Source organism: Schistocerca americana, chromosome X (genome assembly GCF_021461395.2).
Source record: "Schistocerca americana isolate TAMUIC-IGC-003095 chromosome X, iqSchAmer2.1, whole genome shotgun sequence".
Classification (NCBI taxonomy): Eukaryota; Metazoa; Arthropoda; class Insecta; order Orthoptera; family Acrididae; genus Schistocerca; species Schistocerca americana.
Genome location: NC_060130.1, coordinates 656,680,149 through 656,706,661, shown reverse-complemented (window position 1 = coordinate 656,706,661; position 26,513 = coordinate 656,680,149). Strand labels below are relative to the sequence as shown.

Sequence of the window (26,513 nt, the reverse complement as noted above, 5' to 3'; positions counted from 1 at the left end):
GTTACTGAGTTAACTTGGTCCAAGTATGTACAAACGTGAGAGCATTATACCAATACGTTGGGTATAATCGAACAAAGTAGAGTATATTCACGAGGATGATTTATGCTCTGTCAGTCATCCTGACAAATGCTGGGATGTTTCCTTCAACAATGTCACGGCCAAACAAGTGTCGTCTCGTCATTAAGCACACATGTATACATTTATATGTCGATATATATGACTTAATTATTCCTTGTATTAAGCAGACAACCCTTATATAATGGGAAGAGTTACCCCAAAATACAATACCTTACGACATAAGCGGATGAAAATAAGCCAAGTAGACCAATTTTCGTGTCGAACGATCACTCACATCAGATGCCGTTCGGATAGTGAAAATGGCAGCATTAAGTCTTTGAACAGGATCCTGAACGTGGGCTTTCCACGACAGTTTACTATCTATCTGAACACCTAGAAATTTGAACTGTTCAGTTTCACAAATCATATGCACATTCTGTGAAATTAAAAGTCAGGTTTTGTTGAATTGTGTGTTAGAAGCTGTAAAAACTGAGTCTTACTGCGATTTAGCCTTAGTTTATTTTCTACAAGCCCTCAACTTAGGTCATGAACTGCACTATTTGAAACCAGGCCACTGTTGCACACAACATCCTTTACTACTAAGCTAGTGTCACCAGCAAACAGAAATATATTAGTGTTACTCGTAGTACTACAGGGAATATCATTTGTATAAATAAGGAACAGGAGTGACCCCAACACTAATCCCTGGAGCACCTGTACCCCACTCAGACCCCACATCGCAGCCATTCTCAGCATTGTGAATAGTGACCTTTTGCTGTCTATTGCTAAAGAGGTGAACCAATTGTGAGCTACTCTCCGTATTCTGTAATGGTCCAACTTCAAGAGCAATATTTTGTGATCAACATAATCAAACGCTTTAGTTAAATCCAAAAATATGCCTAGCGTTCGAAACCTCTTGTTTAACCCATCCAATACGTCACAGAGAAAAGAGAATATAGCATTTTCACTTGTTAAACGACTTCTAAAGGCGAACTGTACATTTGATAACAAATCATGTGCTATAAAATGATCAATTATCCTTACATCCACAGCCTTGTCAATAACTTTAGGAAACACTGATGGCATAGAAATAGGTCTAAAATTCTCTACATTATCCTTTCTCCCTTTTTATAAAACATCTTTACGACTGAGTACTTTAATCGTTCAGGAAACTGACCAGTCCTAAAGAAAAAATTACAAATATGGCTAAATACAGGGCTAACATTTGCAGCACAGTACTTTAATATTCTGCTAGGGACTTCACCATATCCATGAGAGTCCTTAGTTTTCAGTGATTTAATTATTGACTCAATCTCCCTCTCATCTGCATCACAGAGGAATATTTCAGACACCAATCTCGGAAAGGCATTTGCCAAGAAAGTTGTATGATTCCTCCTAGAAACTAAATTTTTATTTAATTCACCAGCAGTGTTCAGAAAATGATTGTTAAATACTGTACATATATGTGATTCGTCACTAACAGAAATATTTTTACTACGAACTGACTTTACATCGTCGACCTTGTGCTGCTGACCAGACACTTCCTTCACAACTGACCATATGGTTTTAATTTTATTCTGTGAATTAGCTATTCTATTTGCTTACCACATACTCTTAGCCTTCCTAATAACATTGATGCTGATGAATAGACCAATAAGTAAAGATTGTTTAAGAAAAACAGTTTCCGTTACTTTCTGATGACACCTCGTACATATCGCATTAAGACCACAGCGAGAAAATCTGAGAAACTGGAGCTGATACTGAGGCTTATGGGCGAGTATTCTTTCAACGCACCATTCGCGAGCGGAACAGGGAAGAGGGTATAGTTAGTGGTACTACAAATACCCTCCGCTACACACCGGCTAGCCGCGCGGTCTAACGCGCTGCTTCCCGAGCGGGAAGGCATGCCAGTCCCAGGCACGAATCCGAGGTCCGGTGTGCAGGCCAGTCTGTGGATGGTTTTTAAGGCGGTTTCCCAACTGCCTCGGCGAATGCGGGCTGGTTCCCCATATTCCGCCTCAGTTACACTATGTCGGCGATTGCTACGCGAACACTGCCTCCATCTACGTGTACACCATAATTACTCTACCTCGAAAACATTTGGGGTTACACACGTCTGGTATTTGAGTGAATTACGACATTGAACACAGAATTTCCTAAGTACATTTGTTCGCTTTAACGCTTCGCTAGCTTTCCCAACTTTATTGGATGGCTCGTACTGGCGTCACTATTTCGTTACTATTCCAGTATAATGTCTTTTTTGTACAAGAACATTCTACGAAAAGCGTTCCCATCTTCTGACTATCCCTGCTAATAGTAAATAACGCACAACACCTTCCAGCCTATTCGAGAACTACTTATTATGTGCTGACATTCTTAATTGACAGCGACCTGCCAGGTTAGCCAAGAGCGCTAATACGCTGCTTCCTGGACTCGGGTAGGCGCGCCGGCCCCGGAAGGAATCCACCCAGCGGATTAACGACGTGGGCCGGTGTGCCGGCCAGCCTGGATGTAGTTTTTAGGCGGTTTTCCACATTCACTAGGTGAATACTGGGCTGGACACCGTCCCGTCTCAGTTACACGTCTCGCAGAGATCTGAACACCTTCAGACTCTTCCATGGATTACACTGGAAGCAGGCAGCTGGGGTTCACTATTTCTGCCCCAGGGAGTACGGTTTGGCGGCAGTAAGGGCATCCTGCCACCCCTTAACATCAACCTTGCCAGATCCGATTCTGACAATGCCGACCCTGCAAAACCGAGGGATCAAGGCACAAGCGAAAGAAAGAAGGCGTTGAATACTGTATCCCTTGCCATCAGTATCGTTTCGATCTGAATGCCGGAGAAAAACCGGTCGTAACATCTAGCCAGCGAGAACTGAATTTCTTGTTACCGTTTCAACAGAGCAATTTCATCCAACAAGTACATTAGCGACTTATGGTTGGATATAGTCGCTTGAAACTGAATAAACGCGATATAATATGGTATATGCTGGTTGTTTTGACACTTCAGATTTCAAAATATTGCTTCTCTGCTGTTAGCATAGTCTATAGCTACAGCGAGAGCTACACTTAGCACACCTAACAGTGATAGAAAATTCTGTGCACATTGTATGAACACTTAAATTAATGGTTTGCTTTATTCAACAGATTTCGGCAGAAAGATGTTCCCTGCCTAGATTTTTTTTATGCTCTCGCAATTTTAGTGCTTCAGCATCTTCGTTATTGATGTTTTACAGGAGAGTGAAAATTTCATTCTGGAAACATGTGTCCGCAATATCCTTTCTTCCAGTATTGCTAGTCCTGCAAGTTTCACAACAATACTTCTGTTAAGTTTGGAAGGTAGGAGGCGAGGTACTGGCTGGGGTGAAGCTGTGAGGGCGAGTCATGAGACGTGGATGGGTAACTCAGTCGGTAGCGTACTTTCCCGCGAAAGGTAAAGGTCTGGCATACAGTTTTACTCTGCCAGAAAGTTTCATGTCAGGTCACACTCCGCTGTTGATAGAGGGAGGAAGGAAAATAAGGGTTTAATGTTTCGTCAACGATGTCGTCCTTTGGGACAAAGCACAAGCTCATATTGTGGAAGGATGGGGGAAGGAAATTGGTCGTTTCCTTTTCAAATGCTCCATCGTGACATTTGCCGTAAACAATTTAAGGAAACCACTAGTTGGTTCAGATAGCTCTGAGCACTATGGGACTTAACATCTGAGGTCATCAGTCCCCTAGAACTTAGAACTACTTAAACCTAACTAAGGACATCACACACATCCATGCCCGAGACAGGATTCGAACCTGCGACCGTAGCGGTCGCGCGGTTCCAGACTGAAGCGCCTAGAACCGCTCGGCCACTCCGGCCGGCGAAACCACTAGTATTTTGGAAATTACATTTGCTCGTCGGTGAACACGTGTCCATTCACAAAAATCATGTAGATTATGAATTAATCAAAAAGTGCTGCCATTAGCACTAAGCTTCTTCACGGAAATCAGCATAAATATATGGATTTTTAAATAATGTAAATTTTTGTTGCTACAATAGTTATTTTTCATTGTTAAGTGCATTGTCGCGTAACATATGTCGCAGCTGTGTGTGTGTGTGTGTGTGTGTGTGTGTGTGTGTGTGTGTGTGTGTACACTTCCGTTAGGTGAAAAGTGCGCCGCCTCCGTCGACAAGACGTTTAATAAATGGCCCACATCATACCTGATTTGTACCAGTCACCCCTGTATAAATAACTACTGCCAGTAGGTTTGAAACCGTTGTAGTATCATCTGTTGATAAAAAACCTGTCTATTATGACAATGATTTTTTTCGTTAATAAAGTAAAACACCGTTATATGATTTTCTTACACAAATTGATGGCTCTGCTATGGTATAAATTTGGACAGTTGTGCTAACACAACTTTCCGGAGTATTGGCTATTTAAAAAAAAAATTATTTATGCTTGTCACGCCGGTCGCTATGACCGAACGGTTCTAGGCGCTTCAGTCCGGAACCGCGCTGCTGCTACGGCCGCAGGTTCGAATCCTGCGTCGGGCATGGATGTGTGTGATGTGCTTAGGTTAGTTAGGTTCAAGTAGTTCTACATCTACATACATACTCCGCAATCCACCATACGGTGCGTGGCGGAGGGTACCTCGTACCACAACTATCATCTTCTCTCCCTGTTCCACTCCCAAACAGAGCGAGGGAAAAATGACTGCCTATATGCCTCTGTACGAGCCCTAATCTCTCTTATCTTTATGGTCTTTCCGCGAAATATAAGTTGGTGGCAGTAAAACTGTAATGAAGTCAGCCTCAAATGCTGGTTCCCTAAATTTCCTCAGTAGCGATTCACGAAAAGAACGCCTCCTTTCCTCTAGAGACTCCCACCCGAGTTCCTGAACCATTTCCGTAACACTCGCGTGATGATCAAACCTACCAGTAACAAATCTAGCAGCCCGCCTCTGAATTGCTTCTATGTCCTCCCTCAATCCGACCTGATAGGGATCCCAAACGCTCGGCAGTACTCAAGAATAGGTCGTATTAGTGTTTTATAAGCGGTCTCCTTTACAGATGAACCACATCTTCCCAAAATTCTACCAATGAACCGAAGACGACTATCCGTCTTCCCCACAACTGCCATTACATGCTTGTCCCACTTCATATCGCTCTGCAATGTTACGCCCAAATATTTAATCGACGTGACTGTGTCAAGCGCTACACTACTGAGTATTCAAACATTACAGGATTCTTTTTCCTATTCATCTGCATTAATTTAAATTTATCTGTATTTAGAGTTAGCTGCCATTCTTTACACCAATCACAAATCCTGTCCAAGTCATCTTGTATCGTCCTACAGTCACTCAACAACGACACCTTCCCGTACACCACAGCATCACCAGCAAACAGCCGCACATTGCTATCCACCCTATCCAGAAGATCATTTTTGTAGATAGAAAACAGCAGCGGACCTACCACACTTCCCTGGGGCACTCCAGATGATACCCTCACCTCAGATGAACACTCACCATAGAGGACAACGTACTGGGTTCTATTACTTAAAAAGTCTTCGAGCCACTCACATACTTGGGAACCAATCCCATATGCTCGTACCTTAGTTAGGAGTCCGTAGTGCGGCACCGAGTCAAACGCTTTCCGGAAGTCAAGGAATATGGCATCCGTCTGATACCCCTCATCCATGGTTCGCAAGATATCATGTGAAAAAAAGGGTGAGTTGCGTTTCGCAGGAGCGATGCTTTCTAAAGCCGTGCTGATGCATGTACAGCAACTTCTCTGTCTCAAGGAAATTGATTATATTGGAACTGAGAATATGTTCGAGAATCCTGCAACAAACCGATGTTAAGGATATTGGTCTGTAGTTTTGAGGATCCGTCCTTCTACGCTTCTTGTATACAGGCGTCACCTGCGCTTTTTCCAGTCACTCGGGACTTTACGTTGGGCAAGAGATTCGCGATAAATGCAAGCTAAGTAAGGAGCCAATGCAGTAGAGTACTCTCTGTAAAACCGTAGCGGTCGCGCGGTTTCAAACTGTAGCGCCTAGAACCGCTCGGCCACTCCGGCCGGCTGCAAAACTTTACTCCAGTCGATAGGTACTCTCACAGTTAGCCATTCGAGAATCAGCGAAGATCGCTTATATTTCCGTGCAGCTACGTTTGCGGCCGCGACGCTGCCGCGGAAGATACCGCGAGATTCGTGCTCCCAGGCCTTCTTGTCGCGTGTCATAAAGGAAACGTGCGCTTAACACAGATCGCGAAGGTGCCTTTGTTATGTTCTTCACCAAACAGTTTGGTCAAGGGCCAGCGTGCCGACCTAGTAGTTTTATTCGGTTCCTGTGCGCGCGTGTATCGCTTCTTGTAAGTCCGATGCTTCCAGAAAGGTCTTTAGCCTCTGCGATGCACGTCTCCTCGTTGCGTCCTCTGAAACAGTTTGGCTGCGAGCACTTTCCCGTGAACTGTTGCCAAACCGCTAATGAGTTCAGAGTCTGGTTGAATCATCACGATTGCCTTCCGTTATTAGTTCCACGTGACGCAGTTGGTTTCTTCCGTGTTAGGCAGAAGCTAATTATCACCACTCCGTTAAAGAGTAAGAAATCTGAACTGCAAACGATTAAGATTGCAGGACGTCCATTACGTTTCAATGGCCATGCCCGCTCGAAATCAGAAGGAACAGCTAAGTAGCATGAATCAAGGCTGCTCCCACGTGATCAATTGTAAAGGGATAAAGCGATAAGGTTTATTGCTTCAAATGAGACTGCAAGAAGAATGTAAAAATTTCAGTTCCTATGGGGACAGGTGTAAATATTACCGAACTATCAGTTTAATAAGTCATCATTGCAAAATACTGTTTAGAAATACATAAGAATGGAAAAACTGGTAGAGGCCGACCTCAGGGAAGACTGAAATCCGGAGATATGTAGAAACACGCGAGGCAATATTGACCCTACGACTTGTCTTATAAAAACGGTTAAACAAAGGCAAACTTAAGTTCATAACATTTTTAGATTTGACTAAAGCTTTTGATAATGTCAACTGGAATACATCTTTTGAAATGATGAAGTTATCAGGGGTAAAATACAGGTAGCGGAAGGTTATCTACAATTTCGATAGAACGCTGGCTGCAGATATAAAAGGCTAGGAAAATGAAAGTAAATCAGTATTTGATAAGTGAGTGAGAGAAGGCTGTAACCAATCCCCGAAGTTATTCAATGTCTGTATTGAGGAAGCAGTTAAAGAAACAAAGGAGAAATTTGGAAATGGAGTGGAAGTTCAGGGAGAAGAGAGAAAAACTGAGGTTTGGCATTGGAATTGCATCTGAGACGGCATAGGGTTTGAAAGAGCAGTTGAACAGAACAGATATTGTCTTGAAAAAAGGTTAGCACATGAATGTCAACAATAGTAGAGTATGAGTAATTGAATGTAGTCTAATTAAATCAGGCTGTACTGAAGACATTTTTTTTATTGTGATGTAGCTTTATAGTGTCTAACGGGGCGAAAGTAATTGCTGAATAATGAAATAGTTAATTTCAAAATGAACAAACAGCTGACGCAGGAAAATGACTCCCTTCACGCAATTTCGATAGTCTTCCACTTAAACTGCGCCGGTTTCCTGAAGCATGGGAGAGCGATTGATCCCATTCCCAGTCAGTATGTGATTTTTAGAGAAGTATGAATATTTGGTAGACACTGCCTTATCTGCCACTTTCGATGACAAAGCGAGGTGGCGGCGTATCGATTAAGGCATTGGTCACGCAGGTTGAAGTTTTCTGCAGTTTCCAAAGTCACTTTAGATTGACGTCGCTGGCGATTCATCCCAGTTATTCTTCAGTTGAGCCTGCATTCTCTAAATATGGATCTCAACATCCGCCAAATTTGAAAACTCTGGAATCTCTTCATTCTTTTCCCAGCGCACCATAGTCAGGCCCAGATCTAACGGGGAGGGGGGGGGGGGGGGGGGCGCTTCATATGATTTTGAAACGCGTCCCTGTTGGTTTTTGAAAACACATTCTAAGTTGATTTCGAGTCATAAGTTAATTTTGAATGTGTGAATATTGTACGTGATGTCTCTGTCAGGGGAATCCCGTCGCATCTAGAAATAAAAAACTTCCCGAAGACAAAAGGGGACGGGGCTATACGAGCTGAGCCGAATAAACCCGAATAGGTGAATGCCAATCGCTGTTTATGTGGTTGATTGGGTGGTCGAATGATAAGCGTGTTATAATTACTAGCGAAATCCATAGTCACCCTGCCGGAGTGGAAATAAACGACTAACAGGAATAACAGGTAAGAAAGATTAATATGGAATCTTTTCGGTGTATACAAGAAAAGGAAACTTTGGCAGAAAATTTTTGTCAGGTTGCTACACTAGTAAGGGTTAGTTTACATTACCCGGTTTGCAGCCGCTCAAGTTCTATTCTCTGAATAGCGCGGTAAACGGTTTTTACGAACACACAATAACGCCTCACCTGAGAATAAACGCGGGATAATTAAACGGGTGATTCTGGCAGGGTCAGTGAAGTTAACCGGAGAATAAGTTTTGACGGTGGCAGGAATATTTACAGAATTACGAATGACAAGATTTTTTGTTAGAATGAGGAGGGAGAAGAAATGGGGCTGTCACGCACATTATATGGAAGAACATGACTATTCCAAATTTATATAAAAATTTCGTACTACTACTTTTCGATATCGTGCTTGAGAAAGTGGAGCGTATGAATGAAATGTGAGATGATTTCCTAAAATAAAACTCTTTGCTTGTAGTAGGCCTAATAGGCATTTGATACTGATACTTCGTGAATTATATTCTGTCGCGTTATTTATGTAAATGAGTTACCGGTACCATGATAATGACCATTTGTGCCAAAACAGTCCCACTTATTTGCCGTGTGTTACAATTGCTGCAATATTAGAAAGGTCTATTTCGTTTTATCTAGCGTTGACAAAATAGACATAATCAAATCGAGAAACCCCACCATTCTTGAGTACTCTTCGTATTAACAGCTTTTTCAGTATTAGAGAACGATATTTTGATTTTTCATGTAGCAAAACGTTTGACAAACTTTGATGAGGTAATAGATTCTTTGGCAGAAATGAGAGCACGCAAAACTGTAGCAAGATTAGAGAGAAAAAAATGCGGGGACCTAAGGATTGAAGAAATCTCTACTGTCTTGCTCGTCTCTTGTATTTGCTGGTTTTATGTTTTCTATATTTAATTTTATGTCACACAAAAGAAAGTTGTTAGCTAATAGGCAATAAGCAGTGCAAATTTTTTAAAGAGTTCTTATTCTACCGGTTACAAATAATCCCATCCAATATTAATTGTGAGTTTTTTTTAAAGGGGGGTACGATGTCAAACTGGCCGATTGGGAGCAGGAGAGGCTCCACAGGACATTTTAATTTCCACTGTCCTGATTATAGGTTTGATGGCTGCCACTACAAAATATACGAGTTTGAATTCCACAGAGCGAAATAGTGACGTGCGATAGAAGAATGCTGCGTGAAGAGACGTGGCACTGCGCTTTGACACACATAACATGTCTTAAGTTTCCTCGAACATATATGTTTTACATATCAAACTCTTCAAAAGGTATGTGTAACAAAATGAACATATTTTTGAAAAATCAATTTTTAAATTTTTGACGTTCTATCTCAAACGCTCGAGGGGAGGGGTGCCACTATCAAGTTTTTGCATCGGTTCGGAAATGTAGATCCGGGGCTGACCATAGTACCAAAGGCTTACACGATCAAGAAATGTGATCATATTTTCCAGACGGAACGTCGAAGGCGCTATAGAATAAGATAAAGTTTAATTACAAGACCTTCCAAATACGACAGGCTCAAAAACGTGTAGTTAGGTAAGACGTGAAAGCGAAGGCGCTCATTTTAAAAAAGTAGCGAAAGGGAAGAAATGTGTTTCACAAGAAAACAATATCAGCGCTAGTAGCCATGCCTGCTTGTAAATGACGTTAGCATCATTGGTAGCCGAACCCATTTCAGTTAGAGTTATTCGAAAAACTGGAACATTCGTTGAAGAAGAATGAATATTAAGATTAAACCTCGATACTTACAACAGGCCAATACTAGTAAACATATCATGAAGTATACCATTATTTTTCTCATCGGACACATGTTGATGTTAGAACTATTTGGAAGGGGTTATTGTTATACAGCTAAATTTCACAAGCTTTACTCTTCTGCATAAAATAATTTGCCGGATCGGGTGATAAAATCCGTAGCAATGATTAAGCTCTGTTTTTTCTGGAAAAGCTGATTATCTAATTAATAGTATTTTAAAAGTTCATTAATAAAATTTTCTTACTACACGACTAAAAGATAGAAGAATTCCCAAATTCAGAGACGCATGACACTTTCTGAGATGCAAGACGACAAAAATGCGTCTTTTTATAATATACTGAAGAAGGAAGAAGTGAACCAGTATTTCACAAAGGATCACCCTGTCTGACATGAAATAACACGGGAACGGCAAGGCGCAGCTATGATAGCTGCTAACAAATGGGCTCTATCGGCTACGCGATAAAATTCAAATTCAAAAATATAAAATTTGATTCTAAAAGTGGCTGATAGGCGGCTTTGGATGCTGTCGCTGCTTAGAGAGACTATATAGGCTCTCTAATGCTGCTATTCTGAAAATGCTAGGACATTTGATACGGCGTCATTCAGCTAACGTGAGAAAGTGCGTTCCACGAGTTGCGGCTGAGTTACAATTAAAGATTTCAACTGTGTAGCGAATCCTGTGGACATCCTACGTTTTTTTGGCACGAGATAGTATTTAACACATTCGTGCGGTGCAACAGATGGACGAGTATGCGAACACCAGGCATGCCATGATTGTTATTTAATTGATCTGTTTCCATATGATTCGCCGGTTAGGCCCATTTTCATTTGAAGGGTTTCGTTAACAGACAAAAATGGTGACTTTTGTGAACGAAAACCTGAATTTGTTTCACGAGGGGACCATTACTTTCCCTAAATTCCGTAATCGAATCATCGCTTTTGACTGTTGTACATTTACTGGGGCGCGCAGAGACTGTCCATCGTACTTCCCCGACCTGATCCCTACGATTATGTTATGTGCGGATATTTGATGTATATAAAATGGCCACGTGTGTTGGAGAAGCGCACCACAAATCATCTGACTCTGTGGGGCAACGACAGCGCCCGCATTTGTCGAGAAGCATTGGAACTGTAGAAAGTTTATCCCATTTTGACTGGTTTCCTAGTGGAGAGAACTCATGTTGCAACTTTGTATCTCTTGGCGCTTTTGCACTGCTTCGAAGTTAGGGAGCCGATTATGAAACATTCGGAAATAACTTTTTTGATGATGACGGCTAATTAAACTTTTATTAAGAAGTTGTTTAATTCAAATAGCCAGCAGTTCCCTTTCATTGATCAAAATAACGTGTTCTGGTGCAGACAAAAATCATTTTCTTCATGAAAATTACGTTTTTGTTATTAACGTATCCAAAGCAATAGGAAATCTCACGTTAATGTTGTCATGTGGCAGCACGTAAAGAGTCCAGTACTCCTCTACCGGACTTTCTAGACAAACTCGCTACCCACTGACAACGAGTCATGAGGGACAACCCGTTGCAGACCAAGTGGATTCGAGTGTAACGTAGCAGTTTTCGAGAAATCTAAACATTCGATCCGCTAAACGTGTACTTGAGGGGAAAATTTGTTGACAGTTGGGATTGTGACCAGGTGCTACTAGATCTGCATTCATCTCTCAGCTTCTGTGGACGTGGTTTAAAATTGCACTATTTTTTTGTCTCTAAAAAGAAAAATAGGGCAGACAGAGTTACCTCTTAAAAGATGTACCTGCAACATGTTTTGAAACCCTACGCCACACACAAAGAAATTGCTTAGAAGTAAATTTTGTCCGGTCTGCGTTACTGCCAACATCCCTTAACCAATTGCAACAGCAGGCCGACCGAATTAGCGTGGAAACTATCTTCCACAATGACATCGACACTTCTGTGATAATCTCTATGCATGATTGCAGTACTACATTGTAGCTGGAAGAGGCTGTGCCGGATACTGACCCCTTATAACTTCCTGACCCCTGCCGTTTACTGAGTAGATCTCTTCTCAACAACTGACAGATACCATTCACTGTTACCTCGGTGCTCATGTCGCTGCTATGTTAAGGGGAGTTGGAACGCCCTATACCGACAATGTTAAATTTAGTGAGTTGGCTTCTCTGTATTTCAGGAACCACTGCAGCCATTGACATGAAACTTTTACAGGACATTAAACTGTATGTTCTGAGTCTACTGAACAACAGTAATTGCATTTCAGCCACTGATTTCGGAAATACAATTTTTTAATCACACGGTTAAAATTATGTGTACTTTTTGTACGTTATCCTAAATAGTTTTAATTAAACATAACATTATGTTCTTCTTTTAGTTCAGTGGACTCAGGATATGTATATTATTACTCCCTGAAAATCTGAATACTCTACTCGAAGTGCCGGCCGCTGTGGCCGAGCGGTTCTAGGTGCTTCAGTCCGGAACCGCGCTGCTGCTGCGGTCGCAGGTTTGAATCCTGCCTCGGGCATGTATGTGTGTGATGTCCTTACGTTAGTTAGATTTAAGTAGTTCTGAGTCTAGGGGACTGATGACCTCAGATGTTAAGTCCCATAGTGATTAGAGCCATTAGAACCATTTCTACTCGAAGGGATTTCTGAGCTAAGGAAAAATGCAACAGAAAATGTAAATTTTTGGGAACGGCTTCTAAAGGTTCAAAGGACTGTAAGTCACTTAATACATGTTTAATTTTTTAATTTTTGGTCACTCAGAAGCACCCTGCACCATACTGTATATCATCCTCTTGATCTTTTTCCAAGTTTTTTCTTCTTTTCTTCTTTCTGGACTCCTTAGTGACCATCTATGCTACATACTCTGCTTTATCAATGCGAACCTTCTCCATCCGTTCAAGTTCTCCGATGCAGTTTGCTCCATGATTAATTCCCATATGCTGTAGCACTTTCACCCTATCAACGTTGCCATCATTAAAAGCAATAACAGCATCACTGACACCCCACTTTAGTGTCTTCATTCCAACAAAAACATTTTTTGGTAAGCGAGTCCATATAAGATTATTGAACGACTCAATGGGATTTTGAGTCTGACCATGCAGACACATCTTCAGTAAATCAGGATTTGCCAGGTCTGTGTAAACAGGTTTTATGATACCCATGACTGCTGCTGGGGTGGAATGTTTATGGCTGTATGAAGTGTTTGAGTACTGGGCATTGTGGTAATGGCACCATGAATCAGGTCCAGGGAGGCAAAGGTGGTGTACTGGTTTTTAATCAGTTGACAGTCTGTGGAAGTAGGTAGCCCATACTGCCTGCTTCATTTTCAACAAATCCTCAGTATTATTTCTGATGGCCATCCCATAATATTGCTGTAGTTCATCAATCATTTTGTCTGTCAGCCTGCCTCTTACGGTTTTACCATCAGAAAGTTTCTCGTCTCTCAAACTTTGTTTCAACCTCCTCAACCTGGTGCCCATCCTCTTGTGGGCATGACCACCACATTCCAGTTTTGTGATAATCTTCCTAGCATAAGGCTGAGCTGCACGTAAAAATTTTATCATTTTCAACCGGTGTATATAATCATTTTATTTGGAAAATTGCAAATTCTATAAAGAGATAAAAATCCGAAAATTTGAAAAAAATTTCCATTCTAACTTCCCTTAAATGTAAGAAAGTAAAAGTTCTTTTTTTTACTTTTTTGTATTGTGCAGTTATTATGATCTTATGTCTTATGAGCCCTTTTTATCTTTAACAACTTACCGAAAGTGCTTACAACAGTAAATAAACGCTATTGCGATTGTTTTTCTACAGTAATTTACTGAAATGTGCGCCAAGAAATCGATCCGTATGTCTGCCCCTATGGTTCGTATACAATGCACAGCATTTTTAATATTTGAATAAAATGCTAGACCATTGTTTCATCGCACTCATTTTTTCGCTATTGCGTTGAATTTTTGTGATGCCTTAGCACAATTGTTTGTATGTGGTAATAATGATTCGTTGCCATACACTGATGTGTACGGCAGTTCGTGCAAAATCAAGGCATATCTTTACGACAAGGCCGCGATATGGTCCAGTAGCTGTTTGTTAGCTAATGTCTTGGCATATATCTCTGGACTCTAGGACGTCTAGTTGGACACTGGAAACGTCGGTCTTCAGAGGATGAGTACGGTGGGGTGGAACAACGTACCGAAGGCACCGCTAGAAAATAGCAACTCTAAGGTAAAATGGCCGACTGAGAATTAACTTGCCCAAGGCCAGGAGGGGGTAGCAGCCAGACATAGAAACATTTCTTTGAGTATTCGTTTGGCACATGAAAAAAATTGGCACCAAGGAGACCTCCTGCAAGCAACGGATTAATGACGCTAAACCGCGTGGGATGGAAAAGGCACAACGGACGAACAAGCGCTACTAAATGATGTGACAAAGAAGAGCGAGAGTAGAACGACAGCTTACCACACGGTTCTGTGCTATTGGAGTCTTGGAGGAGTCAAGATGTCTCACTTAGCGGCACAGCAGGGGACCACCCCTACAAATGTATGAACGTAATATCAGCTAAACATGCAATAGGTCCGTTTAGAGGTCACGTAAATATGGCTATGACACAATAGAAAGCACACTCTGCGCTAGTGAGAAAACAGATAATCAGATGGCGCGCAAAACTAGCCATACATGAAGAAAAAAACCATGTAAAAGAAATACGTAGATTAAAATGCGTACGTGCAAAACGTAAGAGGTCATACGAATTATGTAATAAAGATGCCCATGTATGAGCAAAGGAAAAAGGTAAAGGTCAAATGATGATAGCGTGATACTAGCGAATGAAGTGTGTCATAAATGCCCAATTATGCGCAGTAAATTGGCTAAAATTGAAAGTGCATGTGCAGCGCATGCACTCAATAACCAACAGAATCAAACATCAAGGTACCAGAATCAGGAGTTTCAAAAAGAAAGATCTGTCCTGAGACATAAAAAATACATAACAATGTAAAATGAAAATGCCATAAACTAAATCCTTTTAAAAATCCCATAACAGTCCTCCCCGTAACTTCTCTCATACCAAAAAGGGCAATATTAAAATAAATACAGAAGTATCATTGCATCAACATTGTAAATATCAGTAACTTTGAATCATTATATACTTGAATTTTTACTAATAAGTTGGTCGTTCAGTAAATTGTCGTTATCGGCATACACGTATTTAACAATTTCTAACTCCTCGAGCAGATTGGGCTTTTCCCCCTTCTGAGCAAGATGTTTTCCAATGTGGGAGACTGGTGCCCGCTTAAGATGCTTGGAAAAAGCGGAATGCTGTTTAACCTAGCCTTTCTCAGTCGTCAAACGCACACAAATCCTTCATACTTATGTGTGAGAGGTCGCTCATTCTGAATGTAATTGTGTTGAAATTTATTACCGGTAGTGAAGACAACACGCGTGTCCTGATTCCTAAAAAGCTTAGCCAGACCGTATGAGAGATTCCTCGTGAACGGTATCCTCACAAATCTGGATTTCGAAGACAATGAGGCGGGTGAACTGTACTCTCAGTAACTGATAATGTTTCTTTATACACTTTATCTAGTATTGCAGGACTGTAAGCGTTGCTTAGAGCAATGTGTTTCAAGTCCCCTAATTATTTTTGTATGGAAGATGGGCTGAGAGGTATCTCACCAATGCGGAATACCATAGATTTGATAAAGGTTTGTACTGGTGAGACGTGAATTATAGGGTCGCTACTGGTGGATACGAGATGTCAAATCGAATCCCATGAAGCTGAAGCTGCAGTTCTAAATAGTAAAACATTCTGTTATGGTCCATCGCGTCGTGAGTGAATATCACGTTTGGGTGTAAGGCATTAAATTCTTCTGCTATTAAGGGAATGTCAGAGACAGGGCCGTTCGAGATAATAATGATGTCGTCTACACAACGGCGACAGAAGAGGACGTGATGCATGAATGCATCCATTTGTTTTACATAGTTTTATATTCATGTACGCGCCTTATGGCTACTTTTGCTCGCCATTTGCTTATCTTTTTCCACGCCCACGCTGTGTGTACTTTCTTGTCTGCCGTAAGGGCTACACACGCACTGACCAACCGATCGATCGATCGACCGACAAATTGGACGTGTGTACTGTGTAAGTGATTTGACCGACCAATCGACCGACGAAATTACCTTGTCAGAATGTCCCGTGGATAGGACCACCCAAAAGGCCGAAACCCCACCCCCCACCACAAATTGTACATTGTGTACCGCTGTCGTGCCAACCGCACGACGTAAGTTCGTCTTTTGTCACTGCGCGCGGGATGAAATGCTGTTCTAATATCATATACATCACAGGATGTGGGACGTACAGCGACGTAGATTCAAAAAATTAAGCACTTTTTCATTTTTCAGATAAATCCATAATCGTTTCATGTGGCCCACAGAGAAAATAAGTCTGTCGACGTTCTGTATTTCAGTTTTTAGGCTTTATTTCAGTTACTTACCGGAAACTAAATCTAAAAACAGAAATATCGGCATTCAATAAAATATACTTGCTTTATTGTTATCAGTGTTAAAAAAAAGTCCAGCCTGTATCCAAGCCCTATGCTATGAAAAGCGTAGTGTGAGATTTTGTTTACGGCACTAATAGTTGGTAAATGCTTCATTTCTTACCCGTCTGTTGTTTTATTTATTAGACGATGTACGCCACCACCATCTGCAGTCTTTCTTCTTCGAACTTGAAATGAGTTCCTTGACGTCACCGATCATCTATTATGCTACATACATAAATTAATAACGTTTTAATGAAGGTCTTTTGTTTTATTTGTTTTGATTTACCATCATGTATTTCCTCAGTCAACTATAAATCACGTTGCAAGTTTCAGAACTCAGTTCAGTTAATAATTGTAGGGATACAACAGCGCTGAATTTGAGGTCCTCTTAACTTCTGTTAGCGGCTAAAAATCGTAATGTAGCTAACAGCCTCTTCTCGCAACTTACAGCCTCTCTCATGACTGTATTCTTTTCGTTAAGAATGGTTTGATGATGCTCGACAGCTCCGAACTACATGATTCATCCATTCTTAGATAATTATGAAAATAATTGGCCCCCAGCTGCTTAAGTAACAGAACTGGGGTGAATTTCTTTCGTTGCAAAATAGTTCAAATGGCTCTGAGCACTATGCGAGTTAACTTCTGAGGTCATCAGTCGCCTAGAACTTAGAAGTAATTAAACCTAACTAACCTAAGGACATCACACACATCCATGCCCGAGGCAGGATTCGAACCTGTGACCGTAGCGGTCGCTCGGTTCCAGACTGTAGCGCCCAGAACCGCACGGCCACTCCGGCCGGCCCCTTCTTTGCTCACAGCTTCCTCTCGGCTTGTTACTTCTAAAACAGCCAAGGCAAACCCCCGTTTTTGCTTCTATGTAAAGCCCAGCGGGATCTCGTAGAACATAAACTCAGTGAACTAAAGGCCAAATCAGAGCAACAGGACGATACTGTAATGGCGGAGTGCAGTCGGTTGAGTGTTTGTAGGCTGTCACGGAAATGGTCGGTCGGTCGGCAGGCCGATAAATTGGTGGGTGTGTAAGGAAGTCAAGTCCTATTTGTGTGAGCGCTAAACGGACCTGTTATTCCGTTCACTGCTGAAGCCGCGTAAGAATGGTCCAATGCTGTGCTGCTATGGCGGCATCTTACTGGTTAAATGAAATTTATTATATCGTATCGTGGTCTTTATTAGACATAACGTGGTATCCTTGAGACGTTCGTGACATTCTGCCTGTTGACATTCCTTCCTGGATCTTCAGCCTATGATTTATTGTTGTTCTGATATTTCGACAGTATGAGTGGCTAGCGTTCTTCAAAAAAATGTTCAAATGTGTGTGAAATCTTATGGGACTTAACTGATAAGGTCACCAGTCCCTAAGCTTACACACTACTTAATGTAAATTATCCTAAGGGCAAACACACTCACCCATGCCCGAGGGAGGACTCGAACCTCCGCAGGGTCCAGCCGCACAGTCCACGACTGCGGCGCCTGAGACCGCTCGGCTAATCCCGCGCGGCTGGCTAGCGTTCTTCACCATTGGCCTTTTATTACTGGTGACGCCGGTAATGCCAGCCATTCGTACTAACGAACCCCCAGAGAAACGAATAAAATGATATGTTTGCATATGCAGTTCTGTCTGTTGTAAATCGGGCGTAGGATGTTCTCTATAATTTCTTACTTATTTCATCTTTAATAATCTGTATTTGTGAAACATGTGAAGTTGCACTAGAATCAAGTTAAGCTGTAGGTGGCAACGCAATTCAGTTAAAAACCTAGGCAAATAGCGGGATGGTTCCTTTGAAAGGGCACTGCCGATTGCCTTCCCTAATGCGAAGAGACCGATGACTTCGCTGTCTGGTCTGCTCCCTCTATACAACCCAACCCAATTCAGTTAAAAGGCAAGAGCGTATCGCCTGCAACAGGTTAAGCGCTGTGCCGTTCAAGTCAACGTACGGTTTTAGGATTATGGTTTGCTCATTATGTGAAGTATTTCTGTTGTACGTGTAAATTTTACTCAGAGTTTTTATATGAAACAAGCGCAAGTAATGTTTTTCTGTTTGTGGCAACAGATAAGTATTATGGCGAAAATTTTAAGCGCTTCAGAGTGAAACACACCATTATTCAAGGTGGACGAGGCGAACTGTGTAAATATTTTGCGACGTGGAACATATCAAAGGCTGACAAGCCACTTATATTTGTTTGTATCTGGTTTCAAGCACAAAGCGCTAATCTTCGCACTTTTCATCTTTTTAAACGTTCGTTTAACGTGTAATCATGATCATTCACGCAGCGTCATAGTCAGATCACATTTCTTCCCCATTCTGTACACGGTGTTATGAAGGATATAAGGAGCTGATAAACGTATAGCGTCGTAAACGCTGGACTGAGCTTGCAGCACGTTGACGTGTGTGCTACGTCCGTTCAGTAGACGTTTAGTAATGGTCCTGATGACTGCTGATAGTGTGTATGGTGTGTGTAGCGTGTGCATTGTTTGGCAGTGAGAAATAAATGAATAGGATAGCACTAGTTTTTACAGTAGTAAATATCTTCTTTTCAAAACAGTGTTGTATACTAGGGATAAACCGCACGAAGCTGCTCTGTTTTCAACAGACTCTCCCCGTATTCGGAAGTATGGAGTCTCCAAAAGACTGCTATCTCCGTCTGGCCATCCTTACGTTGGTTTTCGTAATTTTCCCAAAATGATTTCAAGCAAAAGTTCTTGCCACAAGCCCACCGCCGGCAATTTTTCCCCATCCTTGTCAAACTAGACCTTTAAGTACGTAAATCCGTGCATGTATGAATTATATTTTTGTTCATTTCTTAAATTGTAATACCATGACATGTGTCGGCGGCTGCTTCTTATTTTTCTTCTTCTTCTACTTCTGCTGCTGCTGGCGTGCTGCATAACGCTTAACGAATCAGATGTCGAAAGTAACCCGTGTGCTCTGGCGAAATAGGATAACACAGCAGTCAACAACAGAATTGAGCTGTAGCGAGTTTTAAATGTGTTCAGAAATATAGTCATCCCGTTTACTGCACAAATATCTAATTGTACAGCTATACATCGCAAGTCAGCAAGGGGTGTGTAACAGAGGTACTTGCACCACTTCCATCTACAGCGCCCCCACCCCTTTTCCTTTCCAATAGCGAATTGTGCGCTTTTTCGACCTGCATTTTACATAGCTGGTTTGAATCTTTTTACTCTTTTTGTTCATTTCTGGACAACAAATATAAAGAAAATTGCTTATGTTTGATGTGGGAATGTATTTTAATTGTCTTGCTGTAGTTCCACAGTTGATACACATAGGTGAGCGGAAAGTTAAGACCATCACGCACATTGTTTTTAGTTTACTGTACGTTCCTTCGATAACAACATCTGACATTCGCGATGTACACCGCCAGATAAATTCAACGTGTGGCCGTTGGCTACTAAATTTCCGAAGATGCTCGCGTCTGACGAGTGAAACATGTCGACGAAGGAAATTTTTATGCGAATCGTCGTTGCTCCACAGTTTCATTTCTAGCGGTCGCTGTTCCCCCTGCAGGCATTGTCTTCCCTCGCTCAATAACAATCGTGCGCGTTGATAAAGTCATCGCCAGACTGTTATCTGGACGTATTGGAGCGAAGGGTCAACCGACACGCAGTCTAAAACCACGGAAGTATTTTAAAGCAAACCTCGCGGGCGATGAGTGGAGTCTCGTTCTTAACGCAAGATCCTTGAAAAACTCCTCAGGTGGTTCAGTACTGATTGACTTTTCCGTATAAGTGGCGAGAACGGCGGCGTTGAGGAGCGGAATTCTGCGCGCGGGAGGGTAAGCAAACGCGAGGCTCGGGCTGCACGTGTGACGAGGCAAGGTCAGACAACAGCTGAGTCACGCCGACTTGCACTTGTGGCGAGGCCAGCGCCACGCCGCGTCAGTTGCCGCAAACACAGCCACAGCCCTCCGTCGGCTGCTGCCGAGTGCGGACGCGCTGCTCCACTCCCAGGTCACTAAAGCTTGCAAACATTTTTCTTGGCAACTGCCTTTGTTCTCTTTGCTCTGACGACTCTTTCCCTTTGTAACTCGCATGCCAGTGCCCTTTTTTCATAGCAACGCATAGACTCGTGAGGATACATTTTTGGACCCTTACATATACATCAATACCAAGCAAGCCACCAGATCGTGTATTGCGGAGGGTACGTCTGGTACCACTAATTGATCCCCCTTCCTTGTTCCACTCGCGAATGGCGTGTGGGAAGAATGATTATTGGTAAGCATGTGTATTACCCTTTTTTTCCCATTACGCTTGAATTCGCCCTGGATCATAGGTATTTTACGGTAGACACTGTTTCCAGCAATTTGTCATCAACAGTGTAGTTTTACAGCAGCGGATTTTTTCCGAGGTACGCGCAATATGTTACATTTATTTACGCTAGTGGTTAACTGCTAATCCGTGCACCATTCATCAATCCTCTGTGGGTCGTTCCGCAAATCGATACCGTTTACTGGCGTTGCTTCTTTCTTATAGACAACTGCACCATCTACGAACGGTCTTAAAGAGCTTTCGACGCTTTCCGTTGGCTCATTTACATACATTGTAAGCCGGCCGGAGTGGCCGTGCGGTTCCAGGCGCTGCAGTCTGGAGCCGAGCGACCGCTGCGGTCGCAGGTTCGAATCCTGCCTCGGGCATGGATGTGTGTGATGTGCTTAGGTTAGTTAGGTTTAATTAGTTCTAAGTTCTAGGCGACTGATGACCTCAGCAGTTGAGTCCCATAGTGCTCAGAGCCATTTGAACCAACCATACATTGTAAACAGTAATGGTCCTGTCACACTTCCTTGGGGTACTCCCGAACTTAACTTTGCATCTGTCGATTTTGTTCCGTTGAGAGCATGTGTTGAGTTCTATCTGCAAGGAAATCTTGAATCCAGTCACAAATCTAGTCCGATACTTTGTCAGCTTGTACTGTTTTCACTAGATGGCAGTGCGTGACTGTGTCAAATGCGTTCCTGAAGTCAAGGAACACGGCAACAACTTCAGAGCTGTTGTCTACAGCGCTGTGGATGTCATGGAGAAATGAGCTAACTGGGAGGGGTGAGGGCGTGAGTGTTGAAAATTATATTTCCTGATTCTCACAGTTGACTATTTGTATTCCACATCTATATCTGTGCTGCACGAGTCACTGTAAAGTGAACTGTGTTTAAAATTTGAGTTATGTGGCTCATCAGGAAGTTAGTTGAAAATCCGTTACAAAATTTATATGTACAGACAGATAAAGTTACCTAAAATAACGCATTAAAAATTGATTGATATGAAGACGCGTCAGAATGGCAGAAAGAGCTGTGGTGCTTGTGGGTGTATATGATCAGGCCGTGAATGAACTTGCTCGATCTGGTGGTGTATCAGTGCGGACTAACCAACGTGTGTACAAGGAATGATGTCTCACTCACAGCCATGTAACACAGCGTAAAAACAGTGGTTGTAAAACTTTGCTAATCGACAGGCGTAGAGATGAGTATCACACCTTGCCAACGAAAATCTATTTTAAACCCTACAGTAAATACTGTTGTCTGTGAACGTAGGTCTTTCTTATGCAGTTTCCGAGCGACCATCGTGAAGGGGACAGTGTGGAGTGGACATTTGGAGTCCGGTACCTCACAAAGGCCCATTGCGCACAGCAACCACAGAAATTGGGGAATACCCGACTGGAGGTTAGTAGTGTGGTCCAACAAGTCGCGATTTTGCTTCTTTTTTGAACGATGCAAGGTGTAGATTACACCAATGGTTGAATGAGGCGTTTGACTCCAGTGTCTGGAGGGTGTAGTTAATGCAGAAGATGTTTCTGTGTTTTGGGGGTGTTGTTCATACAACCACATAGCTTCACGCGGTCATGGACCGTGATGTTTATTTCATCACCACCAGTGAGCAAGTGTTGCGTAGCGTAGGTTTCCATATTTTTGTGATAAATTTATTATGAATGTTCCCCACCTTCCAAGAAAACAGCTGTGTTCGGAGGGCTGCATGCAAATGATATTAGGTTCACGTGTAATCAGGCGCCCTATCGCTCCTGACTGACCCGCTAAGTCACTTCCGTCAGTATAAGATAATAATTATGCCACACCCTAACGGCAAAACGATTTTATTTGCCCACTTTGGTTTGTAGAAAGGATTGGTCGAGAGTGACGAGTCCCATCTCCTTTTATCTGCTGTGATTATCAAATAGAATATTCGGTACTAGACACACAAAAAATTGCAAAATTTACATGAAAAACCTCTCCACTGCGGAAGGTTACCAGTTTGGTGTGGTTTACCTCGCATCTGCATTATTGGGCTTTTTTGTGTATGTGTTGTGTCCTAACACAGGGTAGAGGGACGACGGAGGCTTACAGGTCAGTCTGAAATTTCCGAGCGGTTAGGTGCAAATGCAGAAAGACAAACCTCCAATGAAGGCAGTTTGATAGCTTTGATCAGCATCATACACTGTCACAGTCCACCTACGAGAGGAATGTATTTTGGGACACTCAGATGCTCAGCGCAGGAGACTCAAGGAACTCAGGGATCTGATTAACACTATTTATTTGTACTCAAAGTATCTACTATCTGAAGGTTAATTCTAAACATTAGAAAAAGCAAAGGATGCTGCTGGTTGCACAAAAGAAGTCAGTGTCTGAGTTCGTGCTGTGAGAGCTAAGAGAAACACCAACCACTGGCCGAATGAATAGTACGAGAGCAGCACTCAAAGTGAGAAAAACAGACTTGTCAGAGCTTATCCGAGGCTGGCGACGATCGACTCGGAGTTGGCGTCCCAACGATCTAACCGAGAGCCCTCTGTAACAACAACTTGGGTTTTTAAAGGATTGAGGCGACGCAATGTTTCTCGCTTCCTATAGACGGTCCCCCAATCCACCGGCACCTTTCAGGCCTCGGCCAATCTGACGAGTGGCTGTGCAGCTCCAGGGCGTCTCTGGCCTATCACATTCAGATTCCTACCCGTCTCTTACTCGGTAGGTAGGGATATTTCTGCCCTTTACATTAACGAACTCCAAGTTTGGTAGCAACAATGTTCAGATGAAAGTTGAACGTCACTGCCATTCCTTTAATGGCTCGCAACAATTTTATTTTAAGTCACTTGGTCCCGCCCGGAGGTCTCGTGTGTGGGGGACCGCTGTTATAGTGCTTCTACATCTACATCTACATTTACATTTATACTCCGCAAGCCACCCAACGGTGTGTGGCGGAGGGCACATTACGTGCCACTGTCATTACCTCCCTTTCCTGTTCCAGTCGCGTATGGTTCGCGGGAAGAACGACTGCCGGAAAGCCTCCGTGCGCGCTCGAATCTCTCTAATTTTACATTCGTGATCTCCTCGGGAGGTATAAGTAGGAGGAAGCAAAATATTCGATACCTCATCCAGAAACGCACCCTCTCGAAACCTGGACAGCAAGCTACACCGCGATGCAGAGCGTCTCTCTTGCAGAGTCTGCCACTTGAGTTTGCTAAACATCTCCGTAACGCTATCACGCTTACCAAATAACCCTGTGACGAAGCGCGACGCTCTTCTTTGGGTCTTCTCTATCTCCTCTGTCAACCCGACCTGGTACGGATCCCACACTGATGAGCAATACTCAAGTATAGGTCGAACCAGTGTTTTCTAAACCACCTCCTTTGTTGATGAACTACATTTTCTAAGGACTCTCCCAATGAATCTCAACCTGGCACCCACCTTACCAAAAATTAATTTTATATGATCATTCCACTTCAAATCGTTCCGTACGCATACTCCCTGATATTTTACAGAAGTAACTGCTACCAGTGTTTGCTCCGCTATCATATACAGTAAAGGATCCTTCTTTCTATGTATTCACAATACATTACATTTGTCTATGTTAAGGGTCAGTTGCCACTCCCTGCACCAAGTACATATCCGCTGCAGATCTTCCTGCATTTCGCTGCAATTTTCTAATGCTGCAACTCCTCTATACACTACAGCATCATCCGCGAAAAGCCGCATGGAACTTCCAACACTAACTACTTGTTCATTTATATATATTGTGAAATGCTGTATGAACCCAGTGACACTGTTCTCAGGAGCTGCCTCCGCTAAGACATGACTTCTTGTGACCACCTTCTACTTTGACGTCTTACAACAGCGTCTAGCCGATGGATGGAGTTACCAGTTATATCTCTGAAGTGAAGCTTCTTCCGTGGGACAGCTGCCCAGAGCGTCTGCAATTTGCAGGGCTCTAGCGTTACTGTTTACCTCCGGTAACCTAAACATTAACACATTTGCCTGCTCTCTGCATTGTGTTTTTGATTTTCTATCTTGGTGTGCCCACGCTGACTTCCAAGAGCCTTGAGCTTAACAGTGCGCACCTCAATATATCGGTAGTATATGGCCGTGTGTGTGTGTGTGTGTGTGTGTGTGTGTGTGTGTGTGTGTGTGTGTGTGTGAGACGGTTTGTTTTTGTAATTACTTCCTGCCAGAATGTAGAAGTCGACCCATCAAGGTGCGGCTGCTAGCCGTACATAAAGATCACCTATAGTTTTAAAATTCCTTCAATGCGTAGGGATGTGGAATGTGTTATTTGGTCACGTGACCTCCACCCATGTGATTATTTTTTCATGGGACACTTAAAAATTCAAGTTTACATGGGGAAACACTTACCCACAATTCCTTTTTGGCATTACAATGTGAGAAATTCAGCAGTTTCCGCGTATAATTCTAAAAAAGAGTGTGGACAATTTAGCCACTCGTCTGCAAGAATATCTCGATCAAAGTGGGCGCCACCTAAGAGGATGTGATTTTTTTGCTTCTATTTCGTTGTGTATCCTCAAATGTCAGTGTGCCACTAATTTATAAAAATAGTGCGTTTTGTAGTTTATTAAAAATAAGTATGTGACAGTCATCTCAGCAATACCATTCCTCTCTGCCGGTTCCTGTGTACTGGTTTTTGTAGTGCTGCCAAAGGAAGGATGTTCCAAAGCATTTCTTTATTTCCTTTTTATTAGAGAGGCTTAACTTCAGCATATTTCAGCGAGTCGGGAAATTATCCATTGATAGATGTTTGGAACACAAGTAGCTAAAGATGTTGCTAAACACGGAAATGCACACTGTAATTAAGTTTGTCACAGCCACTAGAATTTTTCGATGTGAAAAACTGATATCGAGCTATACCTAATGCCTCAACCTGTCACAAACAACTGGAAAGAAAGAAAGAAAGAAGGAAGGAAGGAAAGGTAGGAGGTGTAGCTTCTCGCAATATCAAGACCAATGGAGACTGCGGACGGGGTTGATTGAGCAAGAATGGGGAAGTAAATCGACTCTAGTCTAACTGAAAGAACCAATCTAACATTCACCTTGATTTATGGAAATAGACGAAAGCTTAAGTTAAAGTGAGGAAAGTCGAACGAGGACTTGAACCCTGCTCCGCCAGTATGTTTTAGGCTGTAGTGTTGCAACCAATGAGCCACCACGCTCAGTAAATTTGGTACAACTCGTCGTGCTTTATGTGGCAGACTCGAAAAGAAATTGAGGCACATTGTTGCCCATTTTCCATCGTTACACATGGGAGTACCTTTGTGTGACTGTCTATCGAGCAAAGTGGCCCCGGAGTTGGGACACTGAATTCGTATTCGTGAGGATCGCGTTTCAAATACACCTCCATTTACTTTGATCTAGATTTTACATGGTCTCCCTGAATAATGGGAGGCGGTAAACAGGATGGTTGATTTGTTAAAGACACGGCCGATATTTTTTCTGATCATCGTTAAATTTGAGCTGGTGCTGCATCTCCAACAACCTCGACGTAGATAGGACAGTACTCTATCTTTCTTTCTTCCGTCCGTCCGTTTGGTTTTGTACAGTTTATTGGCGTTGTAGTGTTACTC

At 42.5% G+C, this 26,513-nt stretch overlaps 1 protein-coding gene across 1 annotated transcript in view; it reads left to right on the top strand.

The window, feature by feature from the left end:
* The window catches only part of LOC124556233, a 345,372-nt gene that overhangs the window by 34,518 nt on the left and 284,341 nt on the right, over nt 1–26,513 (top strand). The window lies entirely within an intron of this gene.